Below are 14,551 nucleotides of genomic sequence, written 5' to 3'. Positions count from 1 at the left end.
ATCTCCTTGCAGTCCAAGGGACTCTCAAGAGTCTTCTCCAACACTATAATTCAAAAGCATCAATTCTTCAGTGCTCAACTTTCTTTATAGTCCAGCTCTCACATCCATGCATGACTACTGGAAAAATCAAAGCTTTGACTAGACAGACCTTTGTTGGCAAAGTAATGTCTCTTTTTTAATATGCTGTCTAGGTTGGTCACAATTTTTCTTCTAAGGAGTAAGTGTCTTTTAATTTCATGGCTGCAGTCACCATCTGCAGTGATTTTGGAGTCCCCCCAAAAATCTGTCACTGTTTCCATTGTTTTCCCATCTATTTGCCATGAAGTGATGAGACCAGATGCCATGATCTTAGTTTTCTGAATGTCGAGTTTTAAGCCAACTTTTTCACTCTCCTCTTTCACTTTCATCAAGAGGCTCTTTAGTTCCTCTTCACTGTCTGCCATAAGGGTGGTGTCATCTGCATATCTGAGGTTATTGATATTTCTCCCGGCAATCTTGATTCCAGCTTGTGCTTCATCCAGCCCAGTGTTTCTCATGATGTACTCTGTGTATAAGTTAAATAAGCAGGGTGACAATGTACAGCCTTGACGTACCCCTTTCCCGATTTGGAACCAGTCTGTCGTTCCATGTCAGTTCTAACTGTTGCTTCTTGACCTGCATACAGATTTCTCAGGAGACAGGTCAGGTGGTCTGGTATTCCCATCTCTTTCAGAATTTTCCACAGTTTATTTTTATTTTTATTTTTTTTTAATTTTTATTATTATTATTTTTTTTTTCCAGTAGGTTTTGTCATACATTGATATGAATCAGCCATGGATTTATTGTGATCCACACAGTCAAAGGCTTTGGCATAATCAATCAAGCAGAAATAGGTGTTTTTCAGGAACTCTCTTGCTTTTTCAATGATACAGCAGATGTTGGCAATTTGATCTCTGGTTCCCCTGCCTTTTCTAAAACCAACTTGAACATCTGGAAGTTCACGGTTCACATATTGCTGAAGCCTGGCTTGGAGAATTTTGAGCATTACTATACTAGCGTGTGAGATGAGTGCAATTGTGCGGTAGTTTGAGCACTCTTTGGCATTGCCTTTCTTTGGAATTGGAATGACAACTGCCCTTTTCCAGTCCTGTGGCCACTGCTGAATTTTCCAAATTTGCTGGCATATTGACTGCAGCACTTTCACAGCATCATCTTTTAGGATTTGAAATAGCTCAACTGGAATTCCATCACCTCCACTAGCTTTGTTTGTAGTAATGCTTCCTAAGGCCCACTTGACTTCACATTCCAGGATGTCTGGCTCTAGGTAAGTGATCACACCATCGTGATTATCTGGGTCATGAAGATCTTTTTTGTACAGTTCTTCTCTGTATTCTTACCACCTCTTAATATCTTCTGCTTCTGTTAGGTCCATACATTTTCTGTCCTTTATTGAGCCCATCTTTGCATGAAATGTTCCCTTGGTATCTCTAATTTTCTTGAAGAGATCTCTAGTCTTTCCCTTTAGAGGGAAATTCTATTATTTCCCTCTATTTCTTTGCACTGATCACTGAGGAAGGCTTTCTTATCTCTCCTTGCTATTCTTACTGCACTGTAATTTAAAACATTAGAAACATTGAAAATTACTGTGATTTATTTCTTTATAAAAAAACTTGCCAAAAGTAGTTTGAACAGTTCTTGCCTTCTTTTTCTCATTGTATAACTGATGCTGTGGAGCAAGCATCTTGTCTATGCCTTGGTGCATTTTCACTCTTGTTTCTAAATCTGGATCAACTTGCAGTATTTCTTGCAGTGCTATGAAATGCCTCTGAGAATGAAGGTGAAGTTTTGTGTCACTTCTTCTGGAATGTGTTCATTTTCTTAGAATTTGGGTGCAAATTTCACTGCAGCACTCTTATCTGAGCTAGCAACTTTCCCAGTCGCTTAATATCTGTCAACTCATGCCGATTGTAAAATAATGAGGTAAGCCTTTATTGACAGCAAAACGTTCTTCTCTTTTTCCATCATTTATTTACTTATTTTTGGCTGTCCTGGGTCTTCATTGCTGTGTGGGCTTCTCATTGCAGAGGCTTCCCTTGTTGCGGAGCATACACTCTAGGGCATGTGGACTTCAGCAGTTGTGGCTCGTGGGCTCCAGAGCACTGGCTCGGTATCTGTGACTCACAGGCTTGGTTGCTTCACGCATGGTGACCAAGCACAGACAGACTTTGAAAGGAGCGCTGCTAGTGATCACATCATGATGAACATCTATTTTTTACAAAGTGAGCTGTGTCTTTGAGTGGGCAATGTAATTTGTATTTTATGCAATTACAGTCTTACACTGTGGTGATGCAAATCTGAAACATTTTGTTGGGGACTGGTATTATTTAACTAAATCATGATAACTAAAATGTGTATGTATCAGAACTATGAAAAGGAAGGATCATTTTATGAATGTTGTTTACAACCCATCTCTGAGCACATTTTTAGCAATAAATTTCACCCACCCTGTGGTTGGGTGACTGCATATGATTATTTCTAGCTAATGAATTGTGAGCAGAAATTACACATATCACTTTCACGCCAAAGCATTTGCTTGCCAGTCAGTACTGGCGCAGCCCTTGAGGAGATCTGAGAAGGTGACTGCTCTGTTAGCCTGAGACCCCTGATAAGATGTCATAGACAACGGCATAAACAAGATGTAAACTTTTGTTTCAAGCCATAGAGATCTTAGGGTTGTTCATTTCTGCAGCGTAATAGCCCGTTCTGACTGATACAGTATATAATTCGGACAGAACCTAGGAAAAGGAGGATGGGGAACTGGGCAGAATTCAGAACCCAGAAATTGACATCTAATAGTCAAAAAGGCTCCAAATTGAAGCGGAATTGGGGTAGAAAAAGAATCAGGGGCATCTACTGAAAACAAAAATCTTTATATGGTGAAAAATACACAAATACAGAAAATAGACATTTAGTTTAGTAAATTATTGAAAGGTGAACACTCTTGCAACTTCTACTTAAATCAAGAAACAGAAGTCTATCAGCTACCCCAGAAGCTCCTGACTGGGGTGCCCCATCCCCCCACAGGCCCCACCCTATCCCCTATCAGTTACAGATTAACTGCCTTTTATGATAATAACCTCCTTCCATTCTTCATAGCATCGTTACCATACATGCATCTCTCAACACTGTAGTTTAGTTTTATTTTCAAAATACTTTTTATCTCTTAATGTACAAATTTGCTGTACACCCTTTTCCCCTTGTAAATTTATCTGATGATGGATTTATTTGTTGCCTACAATATCTGTGATATCATGATGTAGCATCTATCTTTACCAACAGGAGGAAATTTAATCCTCACTAATTTATGCTGCCTAACCGAGAAGATACGTGCAGGTTCAGCTTTACTCCATTTGGCAGAGACCTTAGGCGCTATAAAGGGAAAGAGTATGCAAAATTCCTTCTTAATATTTACAGTGGAGCTGGCAAGGCACAGTGACTGGTGACTTCTAAATGGATCACCTATAGTGAAAACTATGTTGTTGTTCAGTCGCTCAGTCAGGTCCAACTCTGTGAGCCCATGGACTAAAGCACACCAGGCTTCCTGTCCTTCATTATCTTCTGGAGCTGCTCAAACTCACGTCCACTGAGTTGTTGATACCATCCACCCATCTTGTCCTCTGTTATCCCCTTCTGCCTTCAGTCATTTCCAGCATCAAGGTCTTTTCTAATGAGTCAACTCTTCTTATCAGGTGGCCAAAGTGTTGGAGCTTCAGCTTCAGCATCAGTCCTTCTAATGAATATTTAGGATTGATTTCCTTTAGGATAGACTGGTTGGATCTCCTTGCAGTCCAAGGGACTCTCAAGAGTTTTCTCCAACACCGAAGTTCAAAAGCATCAATTCTCTGGCACTCAGCCTTCTTTATGGTCCAACTCTCACATCCACATGACTATTGGAAAAACCATAATTTTTACTAGATGGACCTCTGTCGGCAAAGTAATATCTCTTGATTTTAATATGCTGTCTAGGTTTGTCATAGCTTTTCTTACAAGAAGCAAGTATCTTTTAATTTCAAGACTGCAGTCACCATCTGCAGTGATTTTGGAGCCCAAGAAAATAAAGTTTGTCACTGTTTCGTTTCCCCATCTATTTGCCATGAAGTTATGGGACTGGATGATCTTAATTTTTCGAGTTTTAAGCCAGCTTTTTCACTCTCTTCTTTCACCTTTAGTTTCACCTTTATCAAAGAGGCCCTTTAGTTCCTCTTTGCTCTCTGCCTTAAGAATGGTGTCATCTGCATATCTGAGGTTATTGATATTTCTCCTAGCAATCTTGATTCCAGCTTGTGCTTTATCTAGCCTGGCATTTTGCATGATGTACTCTGCATATAAATAAGAAAGGTGACAACATATAGCCTTGACATATTCCTTTCTCAATTTGGAACCAGTCCATTGTTCCATGTCCAGTTCTAGGTGTTGCTTCTTGACCTACATACAGATTTCTCAGGAGGCAGGTAAGGTGGTCTGGTATTCCCATCTCTTGGAGAATTTTCCACAGTTTGTTGTGATCCACACAGTCAAAGGCTTTAGAGTGGTCAATGAAGCAGAAGTAGATGTTTTTCTGGAACTCTCTTGCTTTTTGGATGATCCAGTGGATGTTGGCAATTTGATCTCTGGTTCCTCTGCCTTTTCTAAATCCAGCTTGAACATCTGGAAGTTCTCAGTCCATGTACTAGTCCAGTTCACTAGTTCACTTCTCAGTTGAAGCCTAACTTGGAGAATTTTGAGCATAATTTTGCTAGCATGTGAGATGAGTGCAAATGTGTGGTAGTTGGAACATTCTTTGGCACTGCCTTTCTTTGTGATTGGAATGAAAACGGACCTTTTCCAGTCCTGTGGCCACTGCTGAATTTTCCAAATTTGCTGGCATATTGACTGCAGCACTTTCATAGCATCACCTTTTAGGATTTGAAATAGCTCAACTGGAATTCCATCACCTCCACTATCTTCGTTTGTAATAATGCTTCCTAAGGCCCACTTGACTTCACACTCCAAAGGTGTCTGACTCTAGTTTAGGGATCATACCATGGTGGTTATCTGAGTCACACCGTGGTGGTTATCTGGATCACACCATGGGGGATATTCTATAATGAAAACTAGTCCTATCATATCCCCTGTGGATGATCTCTGGACAAGGTTCACCTGTTTTCAGGGGGCAATAAATCTGATGAGTATGAATGTCCAGACCTCAGAATCATTTGAAGTGTGCATATGAGTTTCTACATAGGGCTTTGTTGATTTGGGGAAGGAAATGGCAACCCACTCCAGTATTCTTGCCTGGAGAATCCCAGGGACAGAGGAGCCTGGTGGGCTGCCATCTGTGGGGTCGCACAGAGTCGGACACAACTGACGTGACTTAGCAGCAGTTTTGCTGATTTTCTTATATTTAACTTCTAAATGTTTGTTATAGTTGTGTGTCTCTACTACAGTACCACAGGGCTTCCCAGGTGGTGCCAGTGGTAAAGAATCCACCTGCCAATGCAGGAGACCTAAGAGATGTGGGTTCAATCCATGGATTGGGAAGATCCCCTGGAGGAGGGCATGGGAACCCACTCCAGTATTCTTGCCTAAAGAATCCCATAGACACAGGAGCCTGGCAGACTACAGTCCATAGGGGTCACAGAGTTGGGCATGACTGAAGTGACTTAGCATGCACTACAGTACCACAATATTTAAATATTAAAATAAAGAATGTGTACTGTTTCCAAATAAAGTAAAATGTGAAGGTGAAAAAGAGGATCATTTGCATACTTTCCCACAATGCAGATTTTTTGACTTGTGTCCCCTTGGTGTTATCTTATGTGTTTCTCTGACTCTTGTAGTTCTTCTAATTGCCAGTTGGATCTATATATCAGTCAAATTTGCATTTGATTATTTTTGGCAAGATGACTTCATTGCTGGTGGTGTGTTTGTTCACCAAAATGTATGTAGTCATCTACAAAATATTTTTTTGTATTATGAATAGCCACTGATGTTTGATTCCAAGATTCAGCCTAAATTGATTCATTTATCTGGGTTTCCATAATGGTGAAATTCTAATCCAGAAATTTCTTTCTCCTACTATGTGGTTATTCCTGGTACAGTTCAAACAGGAAAGCCAGTAAATGCTTGATTTTTTTCCTCCAGAGATCAAAGCTCTGTCACATCCAAATAATTTGCTAAGGTCTAAATTTCACAAATGTATCATAAAGGCCAAGATGGTCTCCATCGGCTCAGCTTTCTCTCACTATGCTTTTGGTCCCCTAAGAATTCCCCCCAGCTTTGCATGTCCATAGTCTTTCTCCCAATCTCTCTACCCCATCAGAGCCCACTTGCAAGGAGGAAAGGTCCTCCTTTCTCCCACTTAGAAGATAAATTGTTACAATTACCCATCCTAGAGGTATATGGATTTTAAGCCACATCTTTTAAATATTCTGTCACAATCCCTGAGCAATTGAAAATAGATAGCCCGAAGCCCAAACCCAGACCATGTTTTGTTTTGGCTTGCATGTTTTTGCTTTTTAGGCTTTTTGGTTTGTTTTTTTTAAGCTGAATAAGACCATTTGGGTAAGGGGCACTTTCTTTCTAGTTAAAGCAGAGCCCATCATCTCCTCCCCCTTGTTTTATACTTTCCCTGTTTTCTGAGTCCCAAAGGTACTTGTGTTTGCCACCTCTCTTAAAGCAGCAGTCCCCAACCTTTTTGGCACCAAAGACTGGTTTTGTGGAAGACAATTTTTCCATGGACAGGGGACTGGGGGGTGCAGGTGGTTTTGGATAATTCAAGTGCATTACATTTATTGTGTACTTTATTTCTATTATCATTACATCAGCTCCACCTCAGATCATCAGGCATTAGATCCTGCAGTTTGGGGACCCCTGTCTTACAGCAATCTTATAGACAGGTGTTAGGAGCCCATATCACAGGTGAATGAACAAGAACTGGAGAAGAGATGGACCTGAGTGAGGCCTCATGGGAACGGGATGGATAGTGAGTGCTCTGGGAAACACACCATGTTGGGGATAATGGGGGGGGGGGGGCGCGGGGTGGAGCCCTCTCCAGCCCTGCCCAAACTAAAACCCACATTCCTTTTTCTTCCCTTTCCCAGAGACAGCTCAAGGAAGCATGATAAAATGAGGCCTAAGATAATATTTGGGGGGAAAGTTTATTTTTCTATGGCCTGTTTGCATTAGACCGTCGGGCGAAGAGAGGTGGTTAAAGACTTGTCCCAAATGGCTGGGCCGGAGAAGCACAAATCCAAAGTCAATAGATGGAAATACAAGCGTTTGGTTTCATTAAACTTTTTTTTAGAAAACATTTCTTCTTTCCTTTTCCTGAGGCAATCGAAGGGAAGGAGATACAGAGCCGGAAAGAGACAGGGAGGAGGAGAGATGGGGCCAGCGGGGGAGCTTGTTCAGAAGATTGCTCCCCTCTACACGTCTCCAGCAGGTCCAAGACCTTGTCAGACCTGACCGGGAGCAGTTATCTGGAGTCACCTGCTGGTCCCAAGGACTGCTGCTAATTGAGGGCAGGGGAGCCAGAGTTTGAGCATTTGTTCAGCCACAGACGTTTTAAAAACTGAGGGCCTATGAACAAACTGTCAAGTCAGGAGCAGCCCTGGGAAAAAACGATTTGAATTCTGCGTTCTCTCATGGCCCCTTTTGGCAACAGCTGCAGCCTTTCCATCCCTCAACACCATGCTGTCCCCTGGTTGCGCCAAGGCAGAGGCCACATCTGTTGAAGCAGAAGAGGGCAGGTAAAGTACGCAGGATCTAGTCAGCTTAGGTTTGCAGGTTGAAATTCCACCTCTGACGCTTGTTGAGTGGGTCATTTGGGGCAAATTCTTTGTGCCTCAGTTTCTTCATCTATAAAATGGAGAAATAATAATAATACTCTTAGCTGTTGAAAGGATTAAATGGGGGGAAATGCTTAGCATAGTGCCTAGCATGTAGTAAAAGTGTTCAGTGAACATTTGTGTTGTTATTCCATTATTTTTAGAGCTTCCTTTTTCTTTATCTCTGTCCTTCCATTACACATTACACTTCCCAGTAATCCCACTGGATTTGTCCACATAGATAAATGCACCCAGAGAAGTGAAAACTCATGCTCTCTTGCAGGGTATTTTGCATGCTGTCCACTAAGACCCTCTTTCCCAGTAGGTTTCCACACAGGCCCATGGATACTACTCCCTTACTCTTGTCCACCCTGGTTCATATGGCAACAACTGCCTGGGTTGCCCTCTTCATTCATCTCCATCCACTCAAATCTAGTTTAAGGCCTTCGTTGTAACTATATGATTTCTGTTCCAAGAAAATCAACCCAAGTTCATATAAGTAGAAAGAAAATGTATTGACTGCACAGATGGAAAGTTCAGGGGATAGGTGTGTCTTTAGGCATGGCTTGATTTAGGGGCTTGTATGAAGTCACTAGTACCTGGTGTCATCTCTTGATTTTGCTGCCTCCATATTGGCACCACTCTTAGACAGACTCTACGTTTGTGGTGGAAAGAGGTTTGCATTCGAAAGTGAACTCCAGGTTCAAGTCCAGTGAGAAAGAGAAATTTCCTCTCTCTTAATAGCCCCAGCAGACACTGCATGTGCTCCTTGGCTGGCATCACAGATTCATCCCGGACCAATCTTATTATTGGGGGAAAGAGTAAGAAAGTAGATGCTCACACCTGTAACCCTACCTACAGTTCCTGGGCTGATGGAGGGGGAGGAGTGCTTCTCAGAAAGAAATCAGAGTAGTTTCAAAAATAAAGGAGAATGGACACAGGGGAGTCAAATCTCTGCAAATATCCACTACAGACACATCACTTTCAAAACCCATTCCCAACAAATACAGCCAGTTCTCTTCTCTGAACTCCTGACCTAATTCTTCATAGTGCCAGTCATGCTGGCAATGTATTTTGCTGTGATCCCTTTGTTAGGAATACACTTTGCTATATCAGCTATGCTATGAACTGCTTGATGTGCAAACTGTTCCCAAGTCCTTCATTTAATACTGCCTTCTTGTGTTGCATGGTTACATTTCTATTGCTGATATTGAACTTCCCGTGTGTGTATGTCTTCCTTTCAGAGTTCCTTAACTTCTACAGGGAAGGAAATGAGGATACTTCTTTATTTATTAAATTTTTAAAAATTTTTATGTATTTATTTTTGGCTGTGTTGTGTTTTTGTTGCTGTGAAGACTTTTCTTTCATTCTGGAAAGTGAGGGCTACTCTCCAGTTGCTGTGTGCAGGTTTTTCATTGTGGCAGCTTCTCTTGTTGCAGAGTACAGGCTCTAGAGTGTGCAGGCTTCAGTAGTTGTGGCACAAGGGCACAGTAGGTGTGGTTTCCAGGCTCTAGAGCACAGGCTCAGTAGTTGCGGCATACAACCTTAATTGCTCCACAGCATGTGGGATCCTCCTGGACAGAGGGAGAACCTGCATTTCCTGCATTGGCAAGAGGATTATTTATCAATGAGCCACCAGGGAAGCCTCCAAGGATACTTCTTTCTATATAATTGTTTAATAGATGTTGATTGATCAAGAATTGAATGATATTTCTTCTCTTGTACATTTCATTGGTCAAAAGTCTAGTAAGTGCTATTAATAATAATACTTTTCCCAGTGCATATTCTTGGAAACTTTGCTGAAGATAAATTGACTGTACATGCAAGGATTTATTTCTGAGTTTTCTGTTCTCTTCCATATCTACCTTTAGGCAAGTACCATACTGTTTTGATTACTGTAGCTCTGTAATATATTTTGAAATCAGAATGTGATTGCATCTTGATCTAAGCATCACTAGAAGCTCCAGTCTGCCTGTCTGGGCCTGTTGGCTAGAGACCCAGTGACAAGAGCAGTTAAGCCCAGCACAGGAGACAGGAGTACAAACTTTAAACAAACAAAACAAAAAACTTATCTGGCTTTTCATTCCTCAGGGACCAGGGATTAAAGCAGACCATATCCTTAACAGGTGAAGGAAACAAATCCATAAAATAAGAGAAATACCAAAAGGGTGGTAAGCTAGTTTAGACATTTCATCCAAAGCTTTTGCCATTACCTACAGTGTAAGCTTCTGTATACCCAGAGGTAACTCTGTCCCATGCCCAAGATATCTCTCTGGGACCTGGCCAGGGACTTGATGCCAATGCAATCCAAGCTGAGCACTGGGCAAGGCTCACAGAGAGCATTGCTTAACTTGATTCCCAGGTCAAAGGGCCCCCAGGGACACCAGCTAGTGCTTGGCAAGGAGGAGGAGGTCTGGGGAGGCATGGGACTGAAAAGGCTCTCCAGTTCTCCTCAATCCTCTTTAATAAGTGGTGGGGGCTCCCTAGATGCCAATACCATGGCAAGAACGAATGATCAGGCCAACATGGTCCTCTGCCCCACAGGAAATCTCCAGGTAACTCCAGAAAACGATCACCCTGCTCTATATTGGGTGACAGTCAATTCTGATGGCATGTCATCACCTGCACCAACTAAACACCCACAGGCCACATCTCTAAAACATTTGATTTCTTGGTGGACAATCAAGGCCAAATCTCTATTATGGCTTAAGCTGTGGAGTGACAGAGCAGTGCTGCCCAGCAGTGAGGGGTCCTCTGGAGCAGAACTGCTGGGTTTGAGTCCCAGCTCTGTCCCACTTTCCATGCCTCAGTTTCCCCATCTGTAAAATGGAGCTAACTCCTATTTTGTAGGGCTTATGAATACTCAGTGAAGTGACTTAGACAAAATCTCTCAGAACAGTGCCCAGCTATAAGTACTATAAGGTTGGATGGTACCACCATGCATTCAGGAGCCCACAAAGCTCTCAAACCTGCCATCTGAGCTAATAAAGTCTAGAATGCAGCTCCCCAGGACTTTGGGGAAAAGCTGAGCCTCTCTCACACCAGGGTCAAAAAGAGATGGCCTTGGATGTTCTCCTCCTCACTCTGGCCTGCATATCAGAGGCCCTTCCAGCCTCCAGGTCCAGGGGGCCACTAGGACTGTACTATTGACTTGGAAGGCTGCACCCCACGTTTGCACAATGTGCCCGGATGTGGCCTCCTTTTCCAGCAGGTTTGTGCCAGATGGCTCTATTACCATGGGGTACATTTCAGGCCTCCTCACTATTATCAGCTTCTCACTTTCAGCTGCTGCACCCAGGGCAGGATCCTTTCCTTCCTCCTTTTGCCCCATCTTTGGGTATTTGTTTTCACTGGCAGCCTGGATTACAGAGTTGAGCCACCTCCTGTCCCGCAAGGCTTCTCCCAGCCCAACGCTCAGACTCAACCACATCGCCTCAGTTAGAACCCACTCGTGCCTCCAAGACTTAAACCCAGGTGAATCTATCTGGAGTACCCTATGGGAGATAAGGAAGGGGCAGGGTAATAATTGTCCAGTCCATGCCACCTGCATTTGAAGAAATCTTTTCTGCAGTGATGACTAGCACACTAGGAAAACTAAGAGGGGAGGAGAAGAAAATGGTAGAGAGGGACGAGGCAGAGAATTACCCTGGAGTCATGAACACCAGGTTTACAAAATCTGCCATCCCCTCCATACCCTCTCCTACATCTGCATTCAGGAAGTGGCCCCTCCTACTGTGCCCTTGCCCCTCTCTTCCCTGAAGCTGCCCTATGACATCAGCTGTGATAGTCCTTCCTTCCTGATCATTCCTTCCCAAATAGACTGCAAGCAGGAGCTATGAGCTCTCCCCACCATACTCTGGTTGGCACAGCTTCCTTATGTTAGATTAATTCCTCAAAAAAGGGGGATTTTACCTTAGAATAAACAAACAAACAGAATTCTTTCATCAAATTGCTCCAAGAGAAGCCCATCCAGGGGAGGGAACTGTTTAGCATCTGGTCCCTTTCCCTCTTGGGTTTTTGTCCTCACAGGCAATGCTCTTTTGTTCTCATGGCCACCAAGTCACCTGGTCTGACTTGTTCTACCCAGGTGTGGGCTGTACCTCCACTGTCCCCCTTTGCAGGATTCAGGCAGGCTGGAACCCTCTGAAAATAGCCCCTAAGAAAATCAACAAAATGAACAAAGAAAACACAAACAGCTGAAGAAAAGATGCGCTGACTGAGTGCAGGTACCTAATCCAAAAACAACCAAACCAGTATCATCCCTGGGCCAGACAGGCCTGGGTTCCTCCCTGTCCACTCCATCTCTCACTGAAAAGGACCCTCTCAAGTAAAACATTTTTGATACTCTCTCTCCCTCCCTTTGTCTCCACCCCCTAACCAAGCAGAAGTGGATAAGAGAAAGGGCAGGTGGTACTCAGAATGCAGCAAACACCTGGCTTTGTGACTGAGCTCAGATAGAAGGGGAGGTGATCCCTTAAGTTTCTGGGTCACTTGGTGTGAACTAGGAGAAGGGAGATATCCATAGACAGGGACCTAGCGTGGGGACAGAAGCTGGTGAAGCTAGGTGTGAAGTCAAGGCCAAGGTTCCTGGGAGCAGGTGTCTGGTTCTAGCTCTGTCTTTGTTACTCTGGTCTTGTCCCCATCTTTTCTGGGCCTTAGTTTCCCCATTGGTAAAATGAGGAAGTTTGAGTAGGTGATCTCCAAAGTCACCTACTCACTTCAAGCACGTGGGAATTTTGCAGTTTTCTAATATCAACCACCAGTTTCCAGAGGTGAGAAAATACCAATCCATCTAGAAGGGTCTCATACATGGGGTGTCGGTAAAGGCTTCCACTCCCAACAGCTAAACTTCCTGAATGATGACCAGATGCTAGAAACAACTGCATCTACTTTACATGTGCTGAGTCATTTCCTTCTCACAGGATCCCTGAGAAAGGCCTAGTCTCCCCATTTCACAGAGAGAAAATTCGTGCACAAAGAGGATAAGACTCATGGGTGATAATAAAAGGATGGGTTCAGGCGGTGTGGCCCCAGGGTCCATGCTCTGATTACCTAAATGACTTCTTTTTAATGCATGACTATAATATATACCACAGGCACAATAGCCAAAAGGCGGAAACAACACACCTGTCCATCTACAGATGAATGGATAAACAAAATGTGGTATATTTATACAATGGAATATTATTCTGTGTTAAAGAGGAATAAAATTCTGATATGTGCTACAATGTGGATGAACCTTGAAAACGTTATGCTGAGTAAAGTAAGCCAGTTACCAAAGGACAAATATTGTATGATCCCATTTACCTGAATTATCTGGACTAGACAAATTCATAGAAACAGATAATAGATTAAGATTACCAGGGGCTAAGGGGAAGGGGAGTATGGGGAGCTATTGCTTAATTGGTACAGGGTTTCTGTTTGGGATGATGGAAAGTTCTAGAAATTGATAGTTATGATTGTTGCAAAACATAAATGTACTTAATGCCATCAAATTGTATGCCTAAAATGTTTAAGATGGTGAAAATTCTATGTCGCAAATAAAATTTAAAAATATCTATTGATGTCTATACATCACTCATTGAGCACCTACTATGCCCCTACGGCAGTAGGTGCCTTAAGCATTGCCTCGTTCAGCCTTACAACAACACTGTGAGCTAGGCTAAGGTGCCATTTCAGCTAATTTATAGGCTAGGATGCCAAGGCTCAGAGAATTAATTCCTCAAGGACTCACAAGTAGTAAGTGGTAGAGCTGCTATGTAAACCCAGGTAATGCTGACAGTAAGCTCAGAGAAGAAGATAGAAACCTGAACAGGCTAGGAACAACTTGAGATGAACCAGGGTATGAAGCCACTCAATCCCTCCTGTGTTGGCCAGGTTCCACAAAACTCACATTTGTTTCTTCTCACACCTCTCTCTGCATTTGTTGCGTTTTTCCTCGTGTTTCGTAGCCAACCAATGCCCTCCTGCCTTGGCCCTCCACAGACACCACCACCTCTGCCTATGTCTGCCCAGGACACCCCTCCCCACTCCCCAGCACAGTAGCACAGCTTGTTGGATTTAGGGTGGGGGAGGGGGGTGGCTCAGAGCTCATCAGGGTTTATTCTGTACTGAGCAAGACAGGGAGCCAGATTTCTGCTAAACGTGATCCCTGAGCAAGCAGCTCCCAAACCCCCATGGGGAGTTCTGCCGGGGTCAGGGGCAGCTGGCTGATGACTGACTATCTGCAGAAGAACCTCAGAGAGGCTTGTGCAGGCAGCTTCACGGGGTGCCAGGCCTTGGGAGGTTATAAGTTTGTCCCAGTCGGGGCTGCAGGTCTCCTTTGCCTTGTAAATAACAAACAGTAAGCACATGGCATTGTGCATTCAGGTCACCAGGAAAGCCAAGCACAACGAGATCCAGGCTACCATGCTCCTGTCTAGTGGTAGCCTCCCGAGGCATCAGCCGAACCAGGAAGTTTACATGGAGGCCCAAAGCATCCTTAGGAACTCCTCATATGGGAGCTCAAGCAGAAGCGCTAGATTCCAAAAGTTGTGACTGTCGGGGTTGGGGGAGGGGGTTGCGTGTGTTGCACAACTTGTTTTCTCCAGCCTGCATCCCCTCAGACATTTCCCTGGCATTCTGCTCCCCGAGACCCTGTGCCCAACGGGTCGGTGGCTGTGAATCCCCGGAAGACGTTCGCTGAGAATCTGGAATTCCCCTCA

At 43.5% G+C, this 14,551-nt stretch overlaps 1 long non-coding RNA gene across 1 annotated transcript in view; it reads right to left on the bottom strand.

Annotated features, from left to right (window-relative positions):
- Positions 1 to 7,235: 7,235 nt before the first annotated feature.
- Positions 7,236 to 14,551, bottom strand: part of LOC133065584 (uncharacterized) — a 55,832-nt gene continuing 48,516 nt past the window's right edge. The window contains exon 3 of the long non-coding RNA XR_009694913.1: positions 7,236 to 7,878. This is a non-coding gene — a long non-coding RNA (uncharacterized LOC133065584). The remainder of the gene's footprint in view (positions 7,879 to 14,551) is intronic.

The sequence above is a fragment of the Dama dama genome, chromosome 11, assembly GCF_033118175.1.
Source record: "Dama dama isolate Ldn47 chromosome 11, ASM3311817v1, whole genome shotgun sequence".
NCBI classification, from domain to species: Eukaryota; Metazoa; Chordata; class Mammalia; order Artiodactyla; family Cervidae; genus Dama; species Dama dama.
This window is presented reverse-complemented; position numbering and strand designations above follow the sequence as displayed.